We start from the raw sequence: 23,570 nt of genomic DNA, 5'->3' as shown, positions 1-23,570 counted from the left end.
ACTATCCCTCCCCCAGACCCACAATGTGCCCCCATTACTCCCCCAAGACACAGACCAATGTCCCACATCCCTCCCATCAGGCCCACACCGATGTCCCCATCCCACCCAAACCAGGATGCCCTATCTCTCCCCCCAGACCCACACCAATGTTCCCCATCCCTCCCATCAAACCAACACCTATGTGCCTCCATCCACTCCCCCATCCCACCCTCAAGATGCAGATGTCCCCATCCCACCCACACCAGAATGCCCCATCCCACCCTCCAGACCAACAGATGCCCCATACCTGTTCCAGACAGACACCAATGTGCCCCCATCCATTGCCGACCCCACCAAGATGCCACCATCGTGCCCTCCAGACCCACACCTAGATCAACCATCCCTCCCCAGATCAACGTCCCCCATCCCTCCCAAGACCCACACCAATGTGCCTCCATCCACTCCCTCCAGAGCCACACCAAGGTGCCTCCATCTCACCTTCCAGATGCACAGATGTGCCCATGCCACCCACACCAGGAGGCCTCATCCCACCCTCCAGACCAACTGATGCCTCATACCTGTTTCACACGGACACCAATGGGCCCCCATACATTGCAGAGCCCACCAAGATGCCCTCATCCACCCTTCAGACCCACACCAATATGCCCCATACCACCCCAGATCCACACCAATGTGCCCCCATCCCTCCACCAGACCAATGTGCCTGTCCCTCCCATCAAACCAACACCAAGGTGCTCCAATCCACTCCCTCCACACCCACACTGATGTCACCATCCAACCCAAACCAGGATGCCCCATCCCACCCTTCACACCAACAGATGCCCAATACCTGTTCCAGACCGAAACCAATGTGCCCCCATCCATTGCAGACCACGCCAATGTGCCCCGTCCCTCCCACCAATCCCACACCAATGTGCCCCATCCCTCCCATCAAACCAACATGCCTCCAGCCACTCCCTCCAGAGCCACACCAAGATGCCCGATCCCACCCACACCAGGATGCCCCATTCCACCCTCCAGACCAACAGATGCCCAATACCTGTTCCAGACGACACCAATCTGCCCCCATCCATTGCAGACCCCAAGATGCCACTATCCCTCAATCCACAGCAGGATGCCCCCATCGTGCCCTCCAGACCCACACCTAGATGATCCACCCCTCCCCCAGACCCACAATGTGCCCCATCCCTCCCCAAGACAGACCAATGCCCCCGCTCCTCCCATCAAAACCACACCAATGTGCCCCATTCCACCCTCCCAGCCCACACCTAGATGACCCATGTCACCCTCCAGACCAACAGATGCTCCATACCCGTTTCAGACCAACACCAATCCCCCATCCACCCATTGCAAACCCCTCCAAGATGTCCCCATACCACCCTCGGACTCATTGTGCCCCCATGCCTCTGCCCAGACCCACACCAATGTGCCCCATCCCTGCCCCCAGACCCACACCAATGTACCCCTTTCCTCCCTCCAGACCTACACCACTGTGTCCCTATCCCGCCTCCCAGTCCCACACCAACGTGCCCCATTCCTCCAGACCCAAACCAATGTGCCCCATCCCACCAGACACACACCAGCGTGCACCTATCCAACCATTCAGACCCCAAGATTCCCCATCCCTCCCTCTAAAGCAATACCATAATGCCCCATCCTGCCTCCACATAGAAAGATGCCCTTCCCCACTTGCAGACCCACACCAAGAAGCCAATGTGTCTCTGCCCAACCACACGCAGATAGCCCCAGCTGACCCCCTCTGAAGCCACTCATCCTAAACACACCCTCATCAAACATTAAATTACTCCATTAGTCTCCTTTGATCAGTTAAACACCACCATCCACTGTCCCTGTTCTTAGCCCTCCATACCTTTCACGTTGAATAGCTGTACATGATTTTTAAAGTAAATGTAATTTTCCGCTCTCCCCATCTCAATCTGGTGACTTGCAGGAACGTTCACGGCACCCCGAAGAAAATGCAAATTGTATTCTCAACCAGCCAAGAGCACACAGATTGCTGCTCTCTTGTAGCCGGAGCCTTCAGAAAATCACGACGAGGGACAAGACCAGGTGGGACGCTCCATTGGGGTTCTTCCAGAAACGTTCCAGGTATGCCGAAGAAAATGCCCACCGTAACCGCTACAAACCAAAAGCACGCAGATTTTGGTTGCATTTGTACCGGCAGCCGAAGCCTTGCCACGATTCCTGCTGCTCTTACAACCTGCCAGCCAACGCCTCCCCGAGTTCCAGCTCGGTTCCATCTGGTATTAAAATGCCCCTCTTAGCCGCTGCAACTGCAAGCCAAAGGCACCCAGATTCAGGTTGCACTTGGCAGCGGCAGCCAGAACCTTTCTGCTCACTAAAATTGCTCCGGAAAATTACAATGATGACGTTGGAAGTCACGTGAAGAAGAGCAGGCGGTCATTGCTATGGTCCGTTTCTCAGATGGGAACTAGACACTACCCAAGTTACACACCTCTTCTCCGAGTCATGTGATGTACAAGCCAGGTCACATGACCGTTTTTGTCAGGAGGCGGAAGAGGAAGCGGAGCTGCAGAACTCTGTGAGGTAAATAAAACGGGATCAAATGGAAACCTAGAGAGTTAGAGGTGTATATGGAACTAGTATCTTAGCATGACGTTAGGGGGGTGCATGGCACTATGAGCAAATAAATGGGGTTTCTGGCGAGTTATTGTGGTGTCCATGAAGTGAGATAACTTAGCTGGTTAATGCACCTCCTCGCGGACATTGTTCCAATAATCGGACGTAGGAAACGCTAGCATCTAGGTAGTTTTACTACCTTCTCGTTTTCTGTGAAATTAGTATAACCAGTTAATACGTTTGGTTTTTAAGGGATATGTAGACTGATTAAATTTCGGCAGTTTATATTAAACACTGACCTTGAGGCCGGTAACACGGGGCAGAGCGTTTTCTGGTACATAGGTGTGATTGTAACAGCAGTCATGCAGAAGTGTGCCCGTTGAAAATGTTCCTCCCACTTTCGAACCAAAACTAGCACGTTGCCTTGCCTTCGGTAGACTTTGCTAACATAATTAGGGCTGTGAAAACATACATGCCCTCTAATTCTGGCCAAAAACTGCTTTATTAAGAGGGCCAGTAAGTAAGGTGCCTTATCTATAGAAAGTGCTAGTAGTAATGTGGGTTTCTTTGTTGTTCGGGGTATGAGACAGTAGATGCCAACTTTTCGTAGTGGGCTCGAGCGTCACTTGGCGTTGCCCACGTCCCCATGGCTCGCATTTCAAAAATGTGTATCATTTGTATAGTTCCACGTCACGAAAAGGACAAACTGCTAAATGTGACCCGCACAGTAAGGACAGTTGCATTAGAGTCAGAAATCAGCAAAGTTCCGTTTTATTTACCTTTTTGTAATAACTTTTATTAATGTATCACTCGGCTGAAGTGTGTACTGCATTGTACTTTTGAGTTACCCTTTAATAGGCATCCAGATGATAATGTGTGTTCAGTATCAGCGGCTTTCTTGACAAATTGAAACACCCGCATCAATAAATGTAGATGAAGCAAACACAGTTATGTGGACTTAACAATGAACCCAGTTGTAAACACTTGTATACTTGGCTCCTCAGTGCATGATGTATTTTCAGACACTGTACAGCGGAAGCTCTTGTGGCAAAAATTGAATAACCAGAGAATACTTGTTGGTCTGCTTCAAATGATTAGTGCTTGGCACACCTGTCTTTACCATCCAAATCGCTGTGTGAGCGCGTTCACTCGCCGGTTCCACAAGGGATCCCACATCAATTGCCTGTAGCTAGCAATATGTAAGAGTAATATAGAGACTGCATTAGTTCTGAGACTGGCCCATTCACGAAAGGCACCCTGTTATTTAATTCGGTCACTCCATGGGTGGACTATGCTTGATTGAATTGATGGGCATGACCGGAGGACGAGTACAAAACATGTTTCTGTCCACCTCACTTTCTCTTGCAAATGAATTTGCTGATATTTACTGCTGAATGATTCATATCCAGGGATCCTCTCCTGGAACTCTCATTCAGGGAGCCAGTGCTTAGTAAAACATTGTCTGTATTAGGACATCAGATGTGTTGAAATTAGAAAAAAAGGGTGGTGACTTTCTAGTGTCCCTTTTTTATGCGCTCTTTTTTTTGGAGCCCAGAATAACAATAGATTGAGAGAATTGTCTCTTCTAGTAGACTCTTGGCTCATTAGGTCAGGATACTTAGCTGATTTATGGCTTATTTGGCTAGGATATTTCGTTTTTAGGATATGATTTGTGTATTTTCATTGGATGTTTAGCACACAGCACTTAGGAGAATGTCTTGCTGCTACTATTTGCACTTTATATATGTTTTGTCATTGTACATGTTTTGTTTTTTGAAATTATTTCATTATTATATTGTCTGTGTTTCTGTTGTTATGTAACTCAAATAGTCCACACTCTTGGAGATCTTGTAGTTCATTAAAATGTTATATATAAATATATTTTCTTATTTATATGTTTTCTTATTTTAAAAACTTAATACACACTTGTGTTTATTAATTGCTCTACACACTGACACAAGTGTTAAAGTGAAACTGTCTATTTCAGCCGAATTGACCAACTCCACTCAAACCTATGATGGGCTTAAGCAGCAGTGCAATCTCGCCCCTATTTTGTTCAATCTTTTTCTTGCTGATCTATTTAATGAATTGTGCACAACTGATCTTTATCCCCCTAGACTGGTAGCCTTGTGAATTCAGTGGCTTGGGTATGCAGACGATTTAGTCCTTTTAGACTGTGCACCCAAAGGTCTTCAACGGCTCAATAAATTAAGCTGCTATTATAGCAAAAATGGACTCCCCATTAGCATAATTAAAACTAAGATCATGGTGTTTAATCCTGGCAAAGTCAAACTAAAGAAGACGTTTTCCTGTAAGATCGGACGTCAAGCTCTTGATGTTGTCAAACAGTATGCTTTTTTGGGGGTCACCGTAGATAAGCTAACTTCGCAATCTCAGTTGGACAAAATAGAAATTGAACTCCTACAGCAGCTTGGTACAATAATGACTTTTTCCAGGAAGCATGGTGGTTTTTCACTTAACTCCCTTATTAAGGATTACAAGGCGAAAATACGGCCTGTATTAATATGGTGCATAAGTATGTGACTTTAGACTTGCCACTAATATCGGGGAAACCTGAAAGCAAGTGCCTCAAAACTATCACTAAAAGCCCTAGTAGCATGCAAATAGAATATTTGTATGCGTAGTTTGGGCTGAATGCCATATTTAGTCTGTCTAATCAAGCTACGGTGGCAGAATTTATTTTAGAAATTGGTGAATTCACCTTCTAATTTAGCTTCGAATAATAGATTTCCTGTCTTAGTAACACTTGTTTGAGTTTACAAGTCAGTAAAGCTAACAGGTGGTGTTCCATTGATCCCACTAGTATTTTGCTTACTCAATTTAAATACATTAAAAAAAGCATGTCTCTGCTTTAGATACAGAACAGACTATGACTGATTTGGCTAGTAAATCGTTAAGCCATCAGTATCTATTGCAGTATCAAATAAGCAGGAAACCTGCGCTTTACTTGCGTAAGAATCCCTACAACTGGATTGCATGCGAATACATAATCAATTTAATCTTGTTAACACTCTGGAGGTTATGGGAGTGAGAAAAGGTTTGAGCAGAGACTCAAGATTGTTTAGATTGTGTGGTGATCTAGTTTTAGAAACAGTAAAGCATTTAATGCTTGAATGTGTTAGCCTGCATTAATGAGGAGAACGTTTTTACTGTAGTATGCCAAGGCTTTGGCATTAGGAGACTGTGTTGAAACAGTGGGAGTGTTACTTTGGAGAAACTGATGTCACGTTAATATAACATTTGACAACAATGTGGTACTGTATGAAGCACATTTTAGAGTTTATGACGTTTTAAGGATTTCTAGTTCTGGTTCAGGTTATAGATTCAAAAAGTCTTAACTGGATATAATATATTAATATATAAGCATACTTTTTTAAACCCAGCCCCACCAATACATTTTGCCCCTGAAATTGCTTTTTTTTTGTTGGAGATAAGGCAGTAAGGCTATTTACTTAAGGGCTGCGAAATCTGCAGACATTAGGCGGTCAAAGCTCTGTGACTGTTTGGCAGAAGCAGAGCCCTGAAAAGTCACTTTACTCAGCTGAAATCCTCGCTTTACAGCTTAAAGGAGCATCCCTTCAGTAACTGACGACCATGTTAATCAGCATGCTCTGCTCGTGATTCTTTTGACACTTTTACAGAGTGGAAGGTACGGTGTTTTATTGCGGGCAAAACCTTCGAGTCTGGGACAGCTATGAGATTTCTGGGCGAGTGAGGATTTGTGGAAGGAATGGGGGAATATTGGGGGAGGTAGTGATGATTATTCCATTGGTTTGATAGGTGTAATTCGTGGAGTTTGGGGAAAGGATTCACGTGCACTCTGTGTGATCCTTTGGTGATGTTGATATTTTATTTGTATCACGCTCGTACACCAGTGTTTCAGAGCACAACAAGGCAAGAGAGGGGAACAAAGGAGAACAAAAACAATGATCTTACTAGGCCCAGTAACATTGAGAACGTGCATGGGAGAGAAAGAAGGGGATATTGCATGCGGGGCGGGGAGAAGGAAAAGTGCTGAGCAAGGAGAAAATAACACCTAAATAAATAAGAGCAACAAACGGTGGTATTGCAGCCAGCAAGTGGCAAGTGGTAGGTATAAGGCAGCAGACAGGGTGTGCCAGGTAAGTGCAGAAAAGCAGGTGGGGGGACTGTGGGGTTACAGATACAGACCCCATTGCAAGGGATTGCCAGGAGGCAGTGCAGGTGGGTGGCAGGGTGAGCAGGTACCTGGGCCAGAATGTCAGAGGGTTACCAGGTGCACATTGCCGAGACAGAACAGATCAGCAGGGCAGAGGAGGAGAGAATGCAGAAGCAAAGAGGAAGGTCTTGAGGTGCTTCCGGAACCGGAGATGGTTCTCCTCAAGTTTAAGAGTGAATAGTGAAGAAGCTAGGTGGAGGTTTTTTACTGGGGTAGTAAGGTGGGTTCTCGGAGGACAGTGAATGGGGCAGTGAAGGGGGGATACTGGGGTGGATTATTGAATGGGGTTTCCTGCGGACATGTGGTTCACCCACTTTATTTTCACTAACCTGTTCTGTTGGTGTCGAATCTGCCTTCTACTCTAGGGCTCTCTTAGGTACTCCACCAAGCAATGACCTATGGACTCCAAAACCGTTCTTAGCTGCATTTCCATTAACATGAGTTTGGATCCACCTGGCTGTCTCATGGCTTGGTCTGCCATGAACTGATTCTCACATGCTTGTGTTTGGCAAGTGGCCTTTGCATGTCTTCGCTTTGTGTTGGCAGCCACTCCTCCAACATTGGGCGGCCTGATTCATAGAATTAAGCGCAGGGTAGGCGCAAGCGCCATGCGCCGAGAAGGAGCATGGACCACGTGAGCGACAGCCGTGGCGCAAATAAACAATTGCGCGGCACGCGTATGCACCAGTAACCCCCCGAACACGCCCCCACGCACAGCAAAAAGCCAGCGAATTGCCCAACATGGCGCAAGCCCCCGCGTCATCCCAGGTCCAGCATACACACCCCCCCGACCTCCCAGGCGAATCGCGTGAAAATCCGTTGCAGACAGGGAGCGTGCCTAGTTTCCACGCAACTTGTCCGGGGTACACAATACGTTTCCATGCGACGTGGCTGGGGTGAGTCCGGGTACGCGCTGAATACCCATGCGACCATTCCACCCGCAAAACTGAAACATGCGGTCCATTTCCATTAATGTAAATCCAAATAAAAACACAAATGAAAAGAAAACCATTCCTCCATGGTGAACTAAAAATGATCCCGTAAAAATCCAACTATTTACAAACAACCTGGGTCCATTGTCCCAAAACATGTCTTAAAATCCTAAAAAATACCATTAAAAAAGAACTATGTACAAAATGTGGAGCAAAATATATGAAACCTACACCTAAAGAACTATATACAATGGCAGTGGGCTAGTCCTTCTCCTCACCCTGCTCCCTCATAGTCTTTACCAGGGCATCATCGAACACTGCGTCCACTTCCACTAGGCGGGCCTCTGCTTCCCCCTCGAGGGCTTGCAGGGACTCCACCATGCTCCTCTCAAACTCCCTGCAAGTCTCCTCGAGGACCTCTGCCCGCCTCAATGCCCGATGGAGTGATTTTTCCGCACTGGCCATGGTGAGTCATACCTCCTATGCCCGCTGCCGGTCTGCCCCGATCTGCTGGCCCAAACGCTCCAACACAGAAGACATCCTTGTTGTAAGGTCCACGTTTGCCTCCTGCCTGATGGCCGATACCTGCCCCTCTGCTGTTGAAAGGCCCGAGTCCTGTCGCCTCCTACTGCCAATATGCCCGCTGCCTGTGCATCAAGGATAGCCTCCGGGATGATGACAACCCTTGGGGCTGTAATGCACGTGCCCTTCTACTTGGTGCCTGCTCTTCCTCCATTGCCATAGCTCCTGTTGCTGTGGTGACCACATCTGCTGATTCCACCTCGGCTCCTGACTGTGGCAGGGATGTGATCTCCACCAGACTGGCCACCGAGGTTGGGACAGATAGACAGGGGGCCCTGGTGGTATCTGGGTCGGAAGACGGCAGGGAGGACGACTGGCGCACAGAGGAGGAAGACAAGGAGGGGGTCACATAAGTAGCCAGCCCACGGACCCATTGCGAGACCAGGACCTGTGCTAGCCAGTGCAAGAGATGACAGACCTCATTGTGATGACGTGCAAGCCCCCGATTGGAAGCCTGCACCTCATCACGAATGTTGCCTGTACGCTTGGTGATACCGGCTAGCAAAGGTTCCACCCGGTTTGGAAAGGCTTCATCTGCAAGTATTGGTGTATCCTTTTGCGTGGATAAATTCGCCACCTGCGGATGGGTCCAGCCTGAGGCATGCCTGTAGGTGCATACTGATGCAGTCGCAGGCCCAGGGGCAGGAATAAGCACAGGCACCTCCACGGCGGCCTGCGCTGCCTCCGGCCCCTGAGTCTGGACTGCATCAGTCACACCTATGTCATCACCCCGCCGGGCCCCATGGACTGGGCTGATGTGGCCTCCTCCCCGGCTAACCTGGATGCCTCCCCACCGTCTTCCGCAGTGCCTTGCCCCTGTGCGGGCCCATCTGTGCCTCCCACTGCCGAGGAGTCCTCCACCACCTTCGCCCTCTTGGACCTACCCTTAGCAGCTGCGGCCGTTGACTCTGACGCAGTACCAGCCTCCTCGATCTCGGAAGATGACAGCACCAGGGAGGACGACTGGGCCTTTCGTCTGTGCCTGGTGGAGGCATCCCTGCTGCCTTGCTCCACAGCGCCTTCTCCGCCCTCTTCCTCCATCGTCGCTGTGGATAGGGAGACATTGAACACAAGCATCAGGGTACTGAACATATGTATGGTTGTCACAAAGCAAATGTACATGAGTGGCACAGTTAAACGTCACAACCATCATCATCCTCCACAACACACAGGCCAGTGCAATTAACACACATGCACATTCATGAACGCCATGCGCAACAGACAATCACATCCATGTACAAGACACTGTCAGCACATCATATTTGTGGATACACCTCACATGCATCATGGGACAAACCCATCTCATTCACTCACCACCGGACAGTCATACGTCAGAGTGCACTTGAGGACAACTTGGCAGCATGAGTCAATCACACATTTAAATGCTCATGTGTCATACATCCATGAGTGTTGTCATTCACACACTCACTTCCCTGACACATGCAAATGTACACCATGCATGCCCATGATGTTGCTGAAAGCACACATGTGTAACACCATTCACATGCCACAGTACAGACACATGCATGCAGACATGTGCAGGTCGCTACATGCCTGCGCGCATCACGCATTGCAACCCAAAGACTATTGCTGTCACGCATGTCTGAATGGACTCGCATGCAGCACTGCCTGGGACATGTACACATACGTCTGTACAAGAGGCATGCCAGACACGAGGCAAAGGTGCACACTCCGACCATACATCAACATACACCATGGTGTCCAAGAACACATGAACACTTACCAGTCGACTCCAGACGGAGATCCATCTCCATGACCTGGGCGTACAGCGCTGGGCAGAACCTCTCCAGGACCCGATAGTTGTCGGTGGTCAACCGGCCCTGGCGCCTCCCTTGGTTCTCACCAGCCTTGAGGAAGCGCCGGGCCTTGTTGATGATCCTGGCCTTGAAGTCCTCCCAGCGCTTGTGGACATGTGTGTAGTCGCAGGGTGCCACCCCCTCCGTGTTCTTGGCACCCACAATGTCCACTCAGATCTTTCTCCCTCTGTCCTTCCTTGCTGACTTGCGATGGTCCGTGGAAGAAGGCATCCTAATGCCCCAGGACTTGCTCCACCAGGATCCCAACTTCCCTGGCTGAGAAGCTGACCGCCCTCTGCCTCGCTGCCGAGGGGGTTGCAACTTGCCTCAGGTGATGTTGGGTCAGACATGGCAACCCCCGAGGCTGGTGCGGGTGGGCAGGTGGTCCTGCGGCTGGGCTGTGGAGCAGTGGTATGGCACGTCGGGAGTCTTCGGGATCAGCAGATATGCTCACAGTGACAGGAGCTCTGGAAATGGCTGTACAGCAGGCACCAAATTGCAGGACACGTGGGCAGCAGGCACACAAAGTGGGCAGGCAGCAGCAGATGGCTCGTAGGAGGCAGCTCCGGGCACTTGGAGGCAGGTAAATTCTCTGGTAGGCAGGAGCGTGGGTCTTCCGTGTCACGCACGTGGCCAGCTGGAAACAGAGTGACTCTGCACATGCGGAAACAGCACGTTAGCGTGAAATCAGAGGAAAGGCCCTAAGCGTGTAACTTACGTGACATGCACTGAACATTGGGCGTGGTGTGCAGGATCGGGATAAAGTAGTGCGTAGGAGAGCATCACACGCTTGCCGAGTTATAGCAGACGGACGTGTGGACTTCGTTTCCACGCAATCTCTTCACTGCGTGCAAGCCTCTTCTTTTGGTGGGGGATTGCCTCCGCTCACACACGCGTGTACTTTTGAGGCTGACGATGAGTTGCGTACGCATTTTGCAATCTGTGGGTGCCCCTGTGTGTCACGTAACCCCTTCTTTAACATCACTGTAGCTTACGTGTCCTTCGCGTATGTATTTTTTGTGTTGCTGGGTGCCACAGCGTACTGCGTTAGGTTTTTTCTTTACACCTGGGCTGCCGAGGGGTCACGTACACTTTTTTCATATTTGGGGAGCCTGTGAGTTACGCACCCCATTTATTTTTTCTCCCAGGGGTTACATTGAGTCTTGCTGGGGCACACTGGTACGTTTGACATCACGTACACTGCCCCCTCACTCAAATTGCCCAGGACAATCGATAGCTGCACCTCCCATTGCACCAACCCATCTGTGTCATGATTGGAAGGGCAACTAGTGGGAAGGGAGGCAAAGATGGCTGGGGTGGCGGGGGCGCCCAAGGTGTGCGAGGTGGTGGAGGTGTCCGGACCCGTGCAGGGAGAGCCAAGCCCCCCACCCAACAGGGTCAGGAAGCTGCAGGGACAGCTTTAGCAACCACCACCCAGCCTCCAGGTCACCCAACCATGCCTGTGGTGCTCCCCGCCCCGGTCCACGGAGACGCAGGAGCAGATGCTATCCGTGCATCGAAGGGGAAGGGACATGCTGTGCAGCATCATGGCACCGGCACCCAGGTACCTGCAAGGGCACCTACAGTCACACCATCAGTGTGTGATGCCACAGCCCAGGCCACCAGTGCTCCAGCCCCTACTGACCCAAGTGGTCCCAGCCACTCGGGGTTTGCACAGCCTCGTAAGAAGGCAAAGCGTGCAGTAGGCAAACAGACTCAGTCCCAAGGCACGGCACAGGAGACCTGCATGTCGAGGAAGAGGAGCTTTAGTGATGAGCTCCAGGTCCTCGTGGACTGCGTGCAGGTACACAAACATGACATGCTTGTGCGGACATGGAGCACACATAGGCCTGCCCAGCGTATGGCCCACTGGCAGTGTGTCGCTGACCTTAACGCCTAGACCCATGAGAGGCGTTCAGCTACTGACGCAATGAAGCGTTGGTATGATCTCCGGTGCCAAGCCAAAGGTAAGATGGGTGCCAACTACACCTCTACTCTGGTGACTGGAGGTGGGTCACCACGAAAGGACGAAGAACTCACTCCACAGGAGGAGATCATCAGTGCTATGATTGATGTGGAGCAGATAAAAGGCGTGGGAGACCTGCCAATTTATGAGGGGGAATGTCTGGTAAGTGGTGATGTGCGTGTGTCCTGGTCATGTTTATGTTGCTTGGATGAAGTGTGTTGGTTGCCTGGCAGTTCTGGCTGCATTTGCATGACTGCAATGGGTGAACCATGTCATAGTGGACTGACACGTGCTTCTTGACCTGCAGACTGCATACACACAATGTGCTGCACACCATGACAAACCCCATCACCACACCTGCTCACTCCTTCCATGTCACTCTGCCCAGGCTCTCTTGGCCCTCTTCCTGCTCCAACCTGTGATGGCGGATAGCCTGTGACAATCTTGCACTCCACCCTGCCAGCTGGACCTCTTCAGGGGGATTCCTCTTTTCCTCTCATTCCCCCACTAGCTCACTGTCTCCAGACGACTGGTCAGACCCATTGTGGGGTACTGCAACGGCCTATGCCAAGATTTCTGTGCCTCTACTCTCTTCCCTTTGCAACTCATCCTGACCTGGACAGTGGGGAGTGTCCTTTTGTCTTGGTGCCAGGTATTGTGTCTCCCTAGGACTGTGATGATGGCACTGGCTCCCAGTGGCTATGACTGTTCATTTTGAATTGCTCTGCATTGTACACAGGGCCTTATGGGTCTTGGTGCCGCAGTTCCTTCAACTCCATCTTCCCAATTTGCTTCCTTCTCATGGTATTTGATCATCCCTTTCCTACTCCCTCAGGGTCAGTTACTTCTCAGAGCAATTAGTTGGTGGTTAATGTCTATTTCCGGCTGGGGCCTCCCTCTGTTACAGCCTCCCTGCCTCAATGGCACTGGAGGTGAACCTTCTCTGGGCCTGGGGGCACTTATGATCCTTCCTCATGTGTTCTGCTTTATCTCCCTCCTCTCCCCTGCTGGAGTCCTGGATGACTGAGAGAATGCACTAGTCACCTGCCCACACTATGATCTCCGACACCGGCCTCTGAGCCACAAGTTGCACCCATGCACTGCCTCCCTGCATACTGCACACTCGGTGGGTGTTTACTGTATCCCTACAACCCTCTAGCAGCTATTGACACCTGATGTCTGCACATACACTTCCACCAGCCCGCCACATTTTCATTGATGATAATGTAGTTGTATTTAATTGGTAAGCCATTCCCATGTACTGCACTGCCCACTCCCACCACTCCCACTTCCAACCCCAGGTCCCACCTTCACCATGCTTATTTACTTGCGTGATGTCAATGTGAGCTGGTCTCAGGGGATGGGTGTGTCTGGCTTCACTCTATTCCACCACCCTTGCATTGTTTCACCGTGTTACACTTGTGTGTATTGAGTTTGTGAATTACATGTCATGTCACATCCATTGTACATGGCTCTGGGACAGTAGTCAGCAAGTTTCATCTCATGCAGTATTACAGATAAGGCATGGCTATGGTACGTGGCATATGTGTGTTTGCATCTGTGATGTTGGTGGATGCACTATGCCAGTCAGGTGCTCATGTGTGTAGCAGGTGCTATGCACCATGCACTACAGGTTGTATTTAGCTCTTCCACACAGGTCCATGGCTGCTTTCATGCTACCCTTCACTTGCATTGACACTGCGTAGGTGCAGGAGTTTGTGACATGGCAGGTTGATGTGTTGCATGATGACATTGTGATGCCTATGTGTATGGGCTATGGTATTTACATGGCTCTTCATTTATTTTTCTGTCCATGTGCAGGTGATGAGGCACTGGATGCAGAGGAGGAGGTGTAGGAGGAGGTGGAGGTGGAGGAGGAACAGGATACTGAGCCACGACCAACCATCAGTGGAGGACATGGTGTGGTAGCCCATAAAGTTCCACTGGTGCTACAGGCCATCCTGGCCCAGACTCAGTCTGAGTTCGCCTCCGAGGAAGCCTTAGGCTCTGGTGATGAATCAGATATGGATAACTCTGTGGTGTCGCAGGTGAGTGCTTCGACTGTGGGTGCTGTTGCATCCCAAACGTCTGGTGGGGGGGGGGGGAGACCCCTCGCAGGGCCAGTCAGTGTCGGGACGTCCGTCTGTGGTGGTTACAGTTGCAGGGTCACGCTCCACAGTATTGACTCCTGGTCCTGGGGCAGCTGATCAAGGGAGGGATGCAGTCCTGCAGCCACAGATGGCGTCATCACATCAAGGGCCAGGTACCCTTGGCCTAGGCAGCCGTGCGGTCCGCCAACGCAGTGGCCGTGTGTTAGCTGGCGATACTGTGTGGGAGCAGTCCATGTATGGTGTTGCACAACAGGCTGCTTCACATGAGATGTTGGCTCGGGGCATGGATAGGGTGGCCAATTCCATGATACCTCCAGCAAGACAGGTGGAGCACCAGCAGCAGGCTTTGCGGTCCACATGCCGCTCACAGAGGCTGAACATGGTGGCTAGCAATAAGAGCCAACGGGCAGAACTGAGGGCTCTGTGTGCATCCTTGGCTGCAGAGGGTCGGGCCAACAGGGAAGCCCTGAGGTCAGAGTATAGGTCCCTCAGGGTTACACTGACTGCACTCGAGGCATCCACCAGTAGACGGTCTGAACAGTAGATGCAACTGATGACTCAAACCATCACGGAGGAACTGCGTGCATACCGTGAGGTGATGCATGGAGACCTCCGGCCCATCATGTTGCAGATGCAAGCATCTCAGTCCCGCATGGCCGCTGCCCTGGAGGAGCAGACCACGGCTACACGTGGTTATCCTCCCTTTCCAGTACCACATTCTGATGCAGCACCAGGAGGGTGGCAACAGCAGCGACAGGTCTCCCACTCCATCATAGCTGTGCATCCCATTAACCCATGGAGGGTTATTTTTTAACATCCACGCATGTGGGTGTTGACGTGCACCCTGCACCTCCTGCCTCCCCCAACCCAGTCCTCTATGGGCATTTTAGATTATTTTTTTTTATTCGATTTTTGTCTATTGTGCATTTATGTGACAGTGTGTTGCTTTGTGTGGCAGCCAAGGGCATCCACTGTAGGTTCCAGCTGGACCCATAGAGGCTTGTCTCGTGTTGGTGTTGGTGTTTGTGCCTTGGGTCCAGACACATATGCCACTCCTGCTTCCCCTTTCCATGGGCCCTTTCCATGGGCTTGCTAGAAGTGCAGCGTGTGAAAGTAACTTACACAGTGGCATTGGGCTTCCATTCTATCTGTGGGCAGTCTCAAGTCCGACCTGTTTGTCCAGTGCACGGTTGGCATCACTTTTTGTTTGCACATTGAGATGCATCCTTTGTTCATGTTCCATCTTCATGTATTGCCTTGACTGTCTCCATTGTTGTTAGCCTTCATGCTATATGCGCTTACCTGGGCCCCTTTCGGTTAGCAGTGCCACACAAATTTAGAAGGGTGAAATTTAGAAGGGTGGCATGTGCAAGTCACGACACATTGAGGCACACGTGCATTTGGGTATGGTCAGACAGATTAACTCTTGGATCCTGTGTTTCTGGTTTGTTGTGCTGGCCAATTGATGTTCCTGTGTACATGAATATATTGATGAGTGAGTTATTGCTGGACTTTTTAGGTTGATCGTTGCATCCTTTGTGACAGTAGTGTTATGTGTTGGCCATTTATTTCTCTGTTTGGAAATTGTGTCAAGCAGGTGACAAGTGTGGGAGGCTTTAGGTGACATACCGGCACTTAGATGTGTACTTTGTCATGGTGTTTGTGGCATACTCCATCTTCCATGTGTTCCTTTTGTGCACACTAGATTGAGATACTTTTAGTACTAAGGGATGCACACAGTGTAGCACTTCCGAGGACGCATTCTCAGGGTGTTAAGGTTGGGACAGATGATTGTCCCTTTGTCATCATCGATTGTCACCTGGAATTTGCCAGGGCTGTGTGACTCGGAGGGGTTGGATTTGAGGTGAAAAATTGTGCCACAAGCTGAGTACGGGCAGCCTCACCACGTGCCCTTTCCCCTCCCATGCACAGCCACCGTGAATGTGGTTGGGGATGTGGGGGCACCACCATGTCCACTGGTACGCCACGCCGTGTTGCAACGTTGTGCAGGACACACGCTGCCACAATGATCCTGCACATTACTGGTGGCGCATATAGTAGCTCACCACCAGAGTGGTCAAGGGAGCGGAAGCATGACTTTAGCACTCCAAATGTGCGGTCCACTTTGCCCCTAGTTGCAATATGGACTGCGTTGTATCTTACCTGGGGTGGTGGGGTTACGTATTGGCGTCATCATGTAGGTGCTCAGAGGGTAGGCACTGTCCCCTGTAGAGGTGAGATGGGTTGCCAGTGGTGTGGTTTTGTCTGTGTGAGACATGCATGCATTTGCAGGGCCATTTGTACTCACCAATGAGCCATGTGTTGCCATGCCTCCCAGCTTCCAGGGCCCGCTTTAGGGGTGACATTCTGAATATGAAACTATCATGGGTGAACCCCGGATCATTGGCATATATGGAGCTGATGATTCCCTTGGCATCACATACAACCTGCACATTGATGGAATGCCAATGCTTGCGATTGCGATAGATGTGCTCTGTGGCCCTAGGTGGATGTACGGCCACAAGGGTGCAATCAATGGCACCAAGCACTTTAGGGAAGTGCGCCACCCTGTAAACGTCCTGGACCACGGCCTGCCTTTCTATGGGTGTTCTGGGCATGTATATGTACCTGCGGACTGAGGGGCGTGCAGTCATGATTGCCAACACCTGGTGTAGGCAGCGTGACTGCGTTGCCTGTGAAATGCGCCAGACAGTGGCAGTTGTCTGCTGAAATGACCCAGTGGCCAAAAAATGCAGTACATTGAGCACCTTTGCCAAGGGGCTCAGTGCTTGGGAGCACAGGGTGGGTATGGTTAGGTCATCTTCCTATTGCATGACCAGGTCTAATATGAATTGAGGTGGAAACCTATACCTGCCGTAGACCTGCCCATCAGGCATCCCAAAAAGGCTGGTCTTGGGTAAAAAAATGCATGCCCTGGCTATCCTCCGCCTCCTGCAGTGTCCCGCGATCACTACTGGGAAAAATGGGACATTCATTGTAGCTGTAGAGCACATCGGTATTTTGCACACCCTTTTTATGCATTGCTTTTAGTGCGCGGTTACACTTATGCCTGCTTTTGCTTGGCGGACGTCTTTCCGGATTAGCACGTCTTTTTTTGCGCCATCCGGAAAACCCTGTTCAATTACATGAATATGTGTTGTTAGCGCGCGTGTGGACGTTGCAAGTATTTTACTGTGGTACTTGCCACGTAACGCTCACATTTATGCTTCTTGTTCCCCATTCCACGTGTTCTGCCTGCTTTTTAGTTGACTGCACCAGACGGTATGTGCCTTCTATTGGCGTCTCGCGCAAGGTGTTCGTGGTGTCGCAGTGACGTGTTGGACCCGCGCGGATTCAGCGCAAGTCTCCGGTAAGCCACAGGCAATGTGTTCCATGAATCAATAAACGGGCACTTGCGCGCGTTTTGCATGCAAGTGCCAGTTTTTTAACGCTATTTTATTCTATGAATCGGGCCCATTGTACTTTTGTGTATAACATTAGAATCTTCGTTCAGTAGATCTGTAGTGTGGCTGTGAATTGGATACTGTAGTTTTAAACATTATATGTGTTTAATTCCAGATGTATGTCAGGGCTCAAAGTTTGCACTCACCACAACCCATTGGCTAGTGAGAGTTGACTCTTGGCTAGTAAGAAATGCTGTGCTGTGTGTATTAAAATTTGAGGTTGCAAGTGACTTAAATGACTGGTTCATAACTTGAAATGTGTACCCCTCACCTGTTGAACAGATCTGTATTGATAGGCAGGGGATAGGCAGGGGAATCGGACAGTTCATGGGTAGAGCTAAGTTATTGTGTCTGGCTTGTCTTTAATAGTTAAACACGAGGCAGCCAAATAACTAACCCCTGGTGTTCTACCTTCCCACAACACAAAATTCACACCTTCCCTGGTCCCCCAACACATAACCTGTACCCGACATATGAATTTTTACCGATGAGGCACAGTGAAATCCAAGAATCTGCCCGTGTCACCCACTTCAGTTAAGTGGTGATGCTGGGATTTGAGCCCAGTTTGCATTTAAGATACTTGACCACATCTTCAAAGCTCTAGCTGACTTAAATATATATGCAAACATGCCCCATTCCATTCGGGTGATGCTTGTCTAGTCATGTTTATTTCTTTGCATTCTGCGGCTTGCAGTTTGGGGTTTATAATTTAAGAACCAAAACCACAAGTCCCAGATTGCAAAATAAAACCAGGACTGGACTAACATCTCCGCAATGGTGGTTCTTCAATTAGCTCTATCTCCCCATCGTGAATTACGACTTTGTTTCTTTATTGATGAATTGTCTGTGGAACCAATTATATATATTTTTTTTAACTCTTGTTAATCCATATGATGCACAAAAATAGTTTAATGGAATGTGAGGTGCTACTGGTGCATTCAACATACCAAGTGGAAACATTTCAAATTGCAAGCTACTAGCCAGGCATACAGTGGTCACTGCCCCGTCACTTCTCCAGATGCAGACAGCACAGAATTTCCTACTTGCCAAGAGTCAATTATCACTCGACATTTTCTAGTGCTGAGTGGGAAAGATTAAAAATATCAAGGCTTACTACCACATAATAGAAATACGCCAGTCACAAGGTCAAAGTTACAATTGTATGTATTAGCAAGTGGCCACTTGGTTCTCAACACCCCCACAATGTGTGCAAGCAGACACCGTGAGATGAGAGACTACTGAACATTCCACAAGTACACACATTTATACAAATTCTTCACAGCCTTGGACACATCGTCCAGCCCCTCTTCATATAATACTTAACCTAGGGTTCGTGACCTAGCTACATAACTAATTCATATTTAAACATCATTGCAAAGTCAGTTGGCTCCAAGAAGAGAAAAAAAAAATTTCTGTAGAAGAGCACGTTCAGCTATTCATTATTTTACTTTGCTGTTTGAACGGGGAAAGCACTGTTGGGACAGATGGTATCTAAATTACTGATTAGTACAGCTTTTGTTTAGCTTCAAGGTTCTTCAGTGCAGGATAAACAATCCACCTGAGCAGCTTCAACATTCTTATCTAAGTTAACATCATAAAGCAGCACAAAGTTCATCTTGCTCTGTTGAAGCCGAAAACACAAGTTCCGAACATGGAGCTGAAAGCAGGAGGCGATCAAAATGCTGGACTACTCCAAATGGCAGCATAGTGAGCCTGTTTCAGGTTCATTCAATGCAATATTACAGTGTGATGCGAATGTGCTTAGGCCAACATTTACTATCAGGCGGTATTATAGAAAATACATTTTCACAAACCCTCCTTTTGGCCTAAGCCAAGAGCATTATTCAAACATTAGTATCATTCGAAGAGCAGGTATCATCTTCAGAACATCCTGAATCGCAATCCTCATAACCATTGATCGCCATGAATTCCTTCATGGTGACATCCTGCATTACCGAGGCATTAGTAACTTTTCCCGGCATATGTGTCTTAGGTTCTAGTTTACCAACCACTTGTGCACAGCTACCCCCTATCATGGAACAAATGGCAGGAAGACACTTTGTGTAACAGCAACAAAACGGTGCAATGCCAAGGATCTCCATCAGAACTGCAAATATTTTCCAGCCCCCAATTCGTAACAGGTCCCAGAGTCATGTGCCAACCCAGCAGTCTGTCTTTATTCAAAATGGCATGTGTGGCGTTCATTATCATCAAGAGGGTGTTGTTATGATAACCCCCTCTATGTCTGAGGTCTCAAGGATGAAGAGTATGCAAATGCATGTATGGTGGAGACACAGTGGATACACTTGCAGTTGGCAATAGATTATCAAGTGGATGCACACTCTCCAAGTACCATAATACAGGTATCAACGCGATTGCAATACAAGCTGTTATTGTGATCAGTATCCATTTGGTCCTAGGGGACCATGGCCGTTGATGGACAGGACCATCATCAGCAAAACGGTCAGTGTCATCATTAGTACGAGCGGCCCCAAACACAGGCATAGTTTCTCTGTGTCCATCAAGAAGCCTCACTGTTAGGCTTTTTCTTTTCAGTTCATCCATTGGTGGCATTTCACCACGTGGCCAATCTTGCTTGAAGGTAACTTTGCCAGTCCCTGCCTCTTATCATATGCAGAAGAGGAATGACGAGGGACTGGCTCAACGTTGGTTTCTTGTGGGTTTCTTGTGGGTGCAGAATCCTAGCCACACTTTCCTATTCTATTACATTAACATAATGTCAAGCCCTAAATCTAAATCCTGTTTCGTGGTCGCAAGTTGAACCTTAAAAGTCCAGGTACAGTATGGTTAGAGAACAACGCGTCGCTGCTCTCTGAAAAGGATGGCGAAGCAATGCCGGTCGATGGTGAAGAAGAAAAATGAAGAAGCTTCAGTCTCCCCAGGCCCCACAGGCTCAGGAAGCAATTTTGTAGCACACTTGATCTCCTTGGTATTGATCAGAGCTGGCTCACTTGGAGCGTTGGGATCATCAGCTTCCTTCTCATCCCCTTTATCATTGAGCAAAGGAAGAGGAATTCTTTTCACATGCGTCATGTGAATCCAGTGTCGCTTGCCGTTTACTCGGACAGCTGTTTGCGTAGCCAAAAGGATCTGGTAGGGCGCCTTCAGCGAGGTGCAAGGCAGGTGCCCCTCTCATAATTCTTCACCAAGACCCACTCGCCGGTCGGAGTCTGTGACCAGGACCCTCCTATTTTACAGGGAGGGCTGCTCATAACTGTTGGTGAATCAAACGCAAGTTTTGAATCAACTGATCACAATAATCAGACAAAAGCGGATATTCGATGTGCCTCAATCGTTTTGGTCTCTGTGCATTCCATAAATTGGCTGGTCTACCCATGAACATCTCATAGGAGGAGAGCCCTGTTCTTGACTGTGCGGTCGTCCGAATCGATAGCAAGGCTATTGGTAAAGCGTGAGGCCATTTCAGATTGCTGTGTGCACACACTTTAGCAAGTTTATTCTTCAAAATAACTACCCTTTGGTGTTGGTGTTCCTTTTCCGATGTTATGGTGTAAACATATCATACAACTCTGAACCAAGCGTTCAGAAGCTGTCTGGATATTCGCATTATGCCAGATGGGATCTAACTGTTGACACATTTTTTTTAGCGCATATGTGTGTTGGGCGATGAGCCATGGTGACTATAGCAGTGACATAGGCGTTGGGCAGCATCCATCTCTGTTTCGCATTGTCCACCCAACAACCCTCATAATCTACACCTGCTGGACCCTCAGCCCACTGTTTGATTTCTTCTGGAGTAGCTTCAGCTTGAATCTCTTTTACACTGCTAATCCCTTCCTCCATCATGCAAGTATCAGTAACCCATCTTGTTGAATCGAGCACATACATTTTCGAGTGCAGATCAGTAGCAGTACGTTTGGCTATTCTGTCAGCAAAAGCTTTTCCTTTTCCTACATCGTCTGTCACTTTCTGGTGTCCGGCGCACTTCATAATTGCTAGTTGTGTGGGAAGCGCAAGTGCTGATAGCAACCAGACTATCAGAGTGCCATGTTGAATTTTTGTTCCATGTGATGTCAAGAATCCCCTCTAGGACAAAATGATGAACCACCCCGAATGCATACTGGCTATCTGTATATATGTTTACACTAAGGCCTTTAGAAATTTCACAAGCTCTAGTTAATGCAATAATCTCTGCAGCTTGCGCAGAATTTGCGGAATTCATTTGCTCTCTACAACAGTGTATAACGTGGTGATTGCATAAGTAGCGGTGGATGTACCATCCGATAGCTTAAAACAGGTGCCATCACAAAATAGCTCCCCTTGTGGACTCTTTAAGGGTGTATCAGTTAAATCAATTCTGGCCTTGGTTTCTTGTTCTGTAACATAAAGGCAATCATGTGACATTTTGTCACTTGTCACTGCAGTCTCTCTCTTGTGGGGAAGGCAATAGTTCAGCCGAATTCAATGAACAACATCTCTTAATTTGGATATGCGGTGCAAATAGAATCAGCTTGTACCTTGTTAGTCAAGCTGATGTGAGATGTTGAGGCTGCGTTCTGTTTAATAGAACGTCTACGGAGTGGGGTACCATCACGGTTAAAGAGTGACCTAAAACCATACTCTCACTTTGTTTTACAGATGCAGCAGCAGCAGCTGCAGCTCTCAAACATCTTGGCAAAGCGCATGCAACAAGGTCTAACGTGGAGGGAAAATAGCAGTACAGCCTATTCTTACCCCCATGTTCCTGTGTCAAAATAGCCAAAGCACACCCGTCACGTTCATGCACATACAAAACAAAGCCCTTTTCGTAATTTGGTGTGCCCAAAACTGGTGCTGAACACAACGCAGCCTTAAGCAAATCAAAAGCGTTCTGGCAACCAATGTTCCACGGTAAAGGCAAAGAAATGTCCTTCTATGTCAATGCCAACATAGGTTTTATCAACAACAAAAAATGTGGAATCCACTGTCTACAATATGAAGCCATGCCAATTAAAGCTCTGACCTCCTTCTGTGTATTTTGAACAGACATATCAGAGATGCTTTGTATCCGTTCAGGTGTCAGCCTTCTCCCCTCTTTCGACAGGAGATAGCCCAGATAGGCAACCTCCTGTCGACGGTGCTGAAATGTCTTCAACAAAGCCTTCTGCCCATGCTCTGCTAAATGAATGAGCAGCGACACAGTGCCTTCCTTGCAAGCATCTTCAGAATCGGCAGCTAGAAGTAGATCGTCCACGTATTGCAACAACGTGCACATGGAAGGCAATTCAAGCATATCAAGCTGTTCTTTTAACGCTCTACTGTAAATACTTGGACTCTCAGTGTACCCTTGCAGAACACACGTGAACGAGCGACCCCCTAGGATGACCACAAACAAATATCTGCTGTCAACATGCACAGGAATACTAAAGAAAGCGGTTTTTGAATCCACAACACTAAAATGTGTAGCCGTAGCTGGAATCCTAGTCAGAATAGCGGTGACATCGGGCACAATTGGGAACTGTGGAGCACCCACCTTATTAATTGTACGTAAATCAATAATGAAACGGAAAAGAATCGCATTATCCCGGTTAAACTGGATGAATGGTTATGGGTCCCCAAGGCACACATTCCGAGAAGGGTCTTGCATCACCCTGTGCTAGGGGTCTTATGGTCGGTGTGGAAGGAAGGGGGATACTATAGGTGGCTTACAACATGGCCCTCCCTGCTGAGCTGCATTTGGTCCCCCCGATCAGGGATAAGATTGCTGACACGACTGCGTTTCAGCAATGGTAAGAGCCTGGTAGGGCGGGTCAGTTGTGGGTGGGGGTTCCTTTATGCCCCTGAGGGAATTGGAGGAGTCCCTGGGACTGAGCAACCTTTCTCCGTTTCGCTATCTTCAGCTTAAGGGGGTGCTCAC

General features: G+C 48.8%; 1 protein-coding gene across 1 annotated transcript in view; it reads left to right on the top strand.

Moving 5' to 3' along the window:
• Window positions 1-2,487: 2,487 nt before the first annotated feature.
• The window catches only part of WWP2 (WW domain containing E3 ubiquitin protein ligase 2), a 1,426,252-nt gene continuing 1,405,169 nt past the window's right edge, over window positions 2,488-23,570 (top strand). Inside the window, exon 1 of the mRNA XM_069635514.1 lies at window positions 2,488-2,568. The gene's annotated coding sequence lies outside the window, so the exon portion shown is untranslated. The remainder of the gene's footprint in view (window positions 2,569-23,570) is intronic.

The sequence above is a fragment of the Ambystoma mexicanum genome, chromosome 1q (assembly GCF_040938575.1).
Source record: "Ambystoma mexicanum isolate Mex_15411 chromosome 1q, UKY_AmexF1_1, whole genome shotgun sequence".
Taxonomy (NCBI): Eukaryota; Metazoa; Chordata; class Amphibia; order Caudata; family Ambystomatidae; genus Ambystoma; species Ambystoma mexicanum.
The sequence above is the reverse complement of the archived record's forward strand: the minus strand, read 5'-3'. Positions and strand labels throughout refer to the sequence as shown.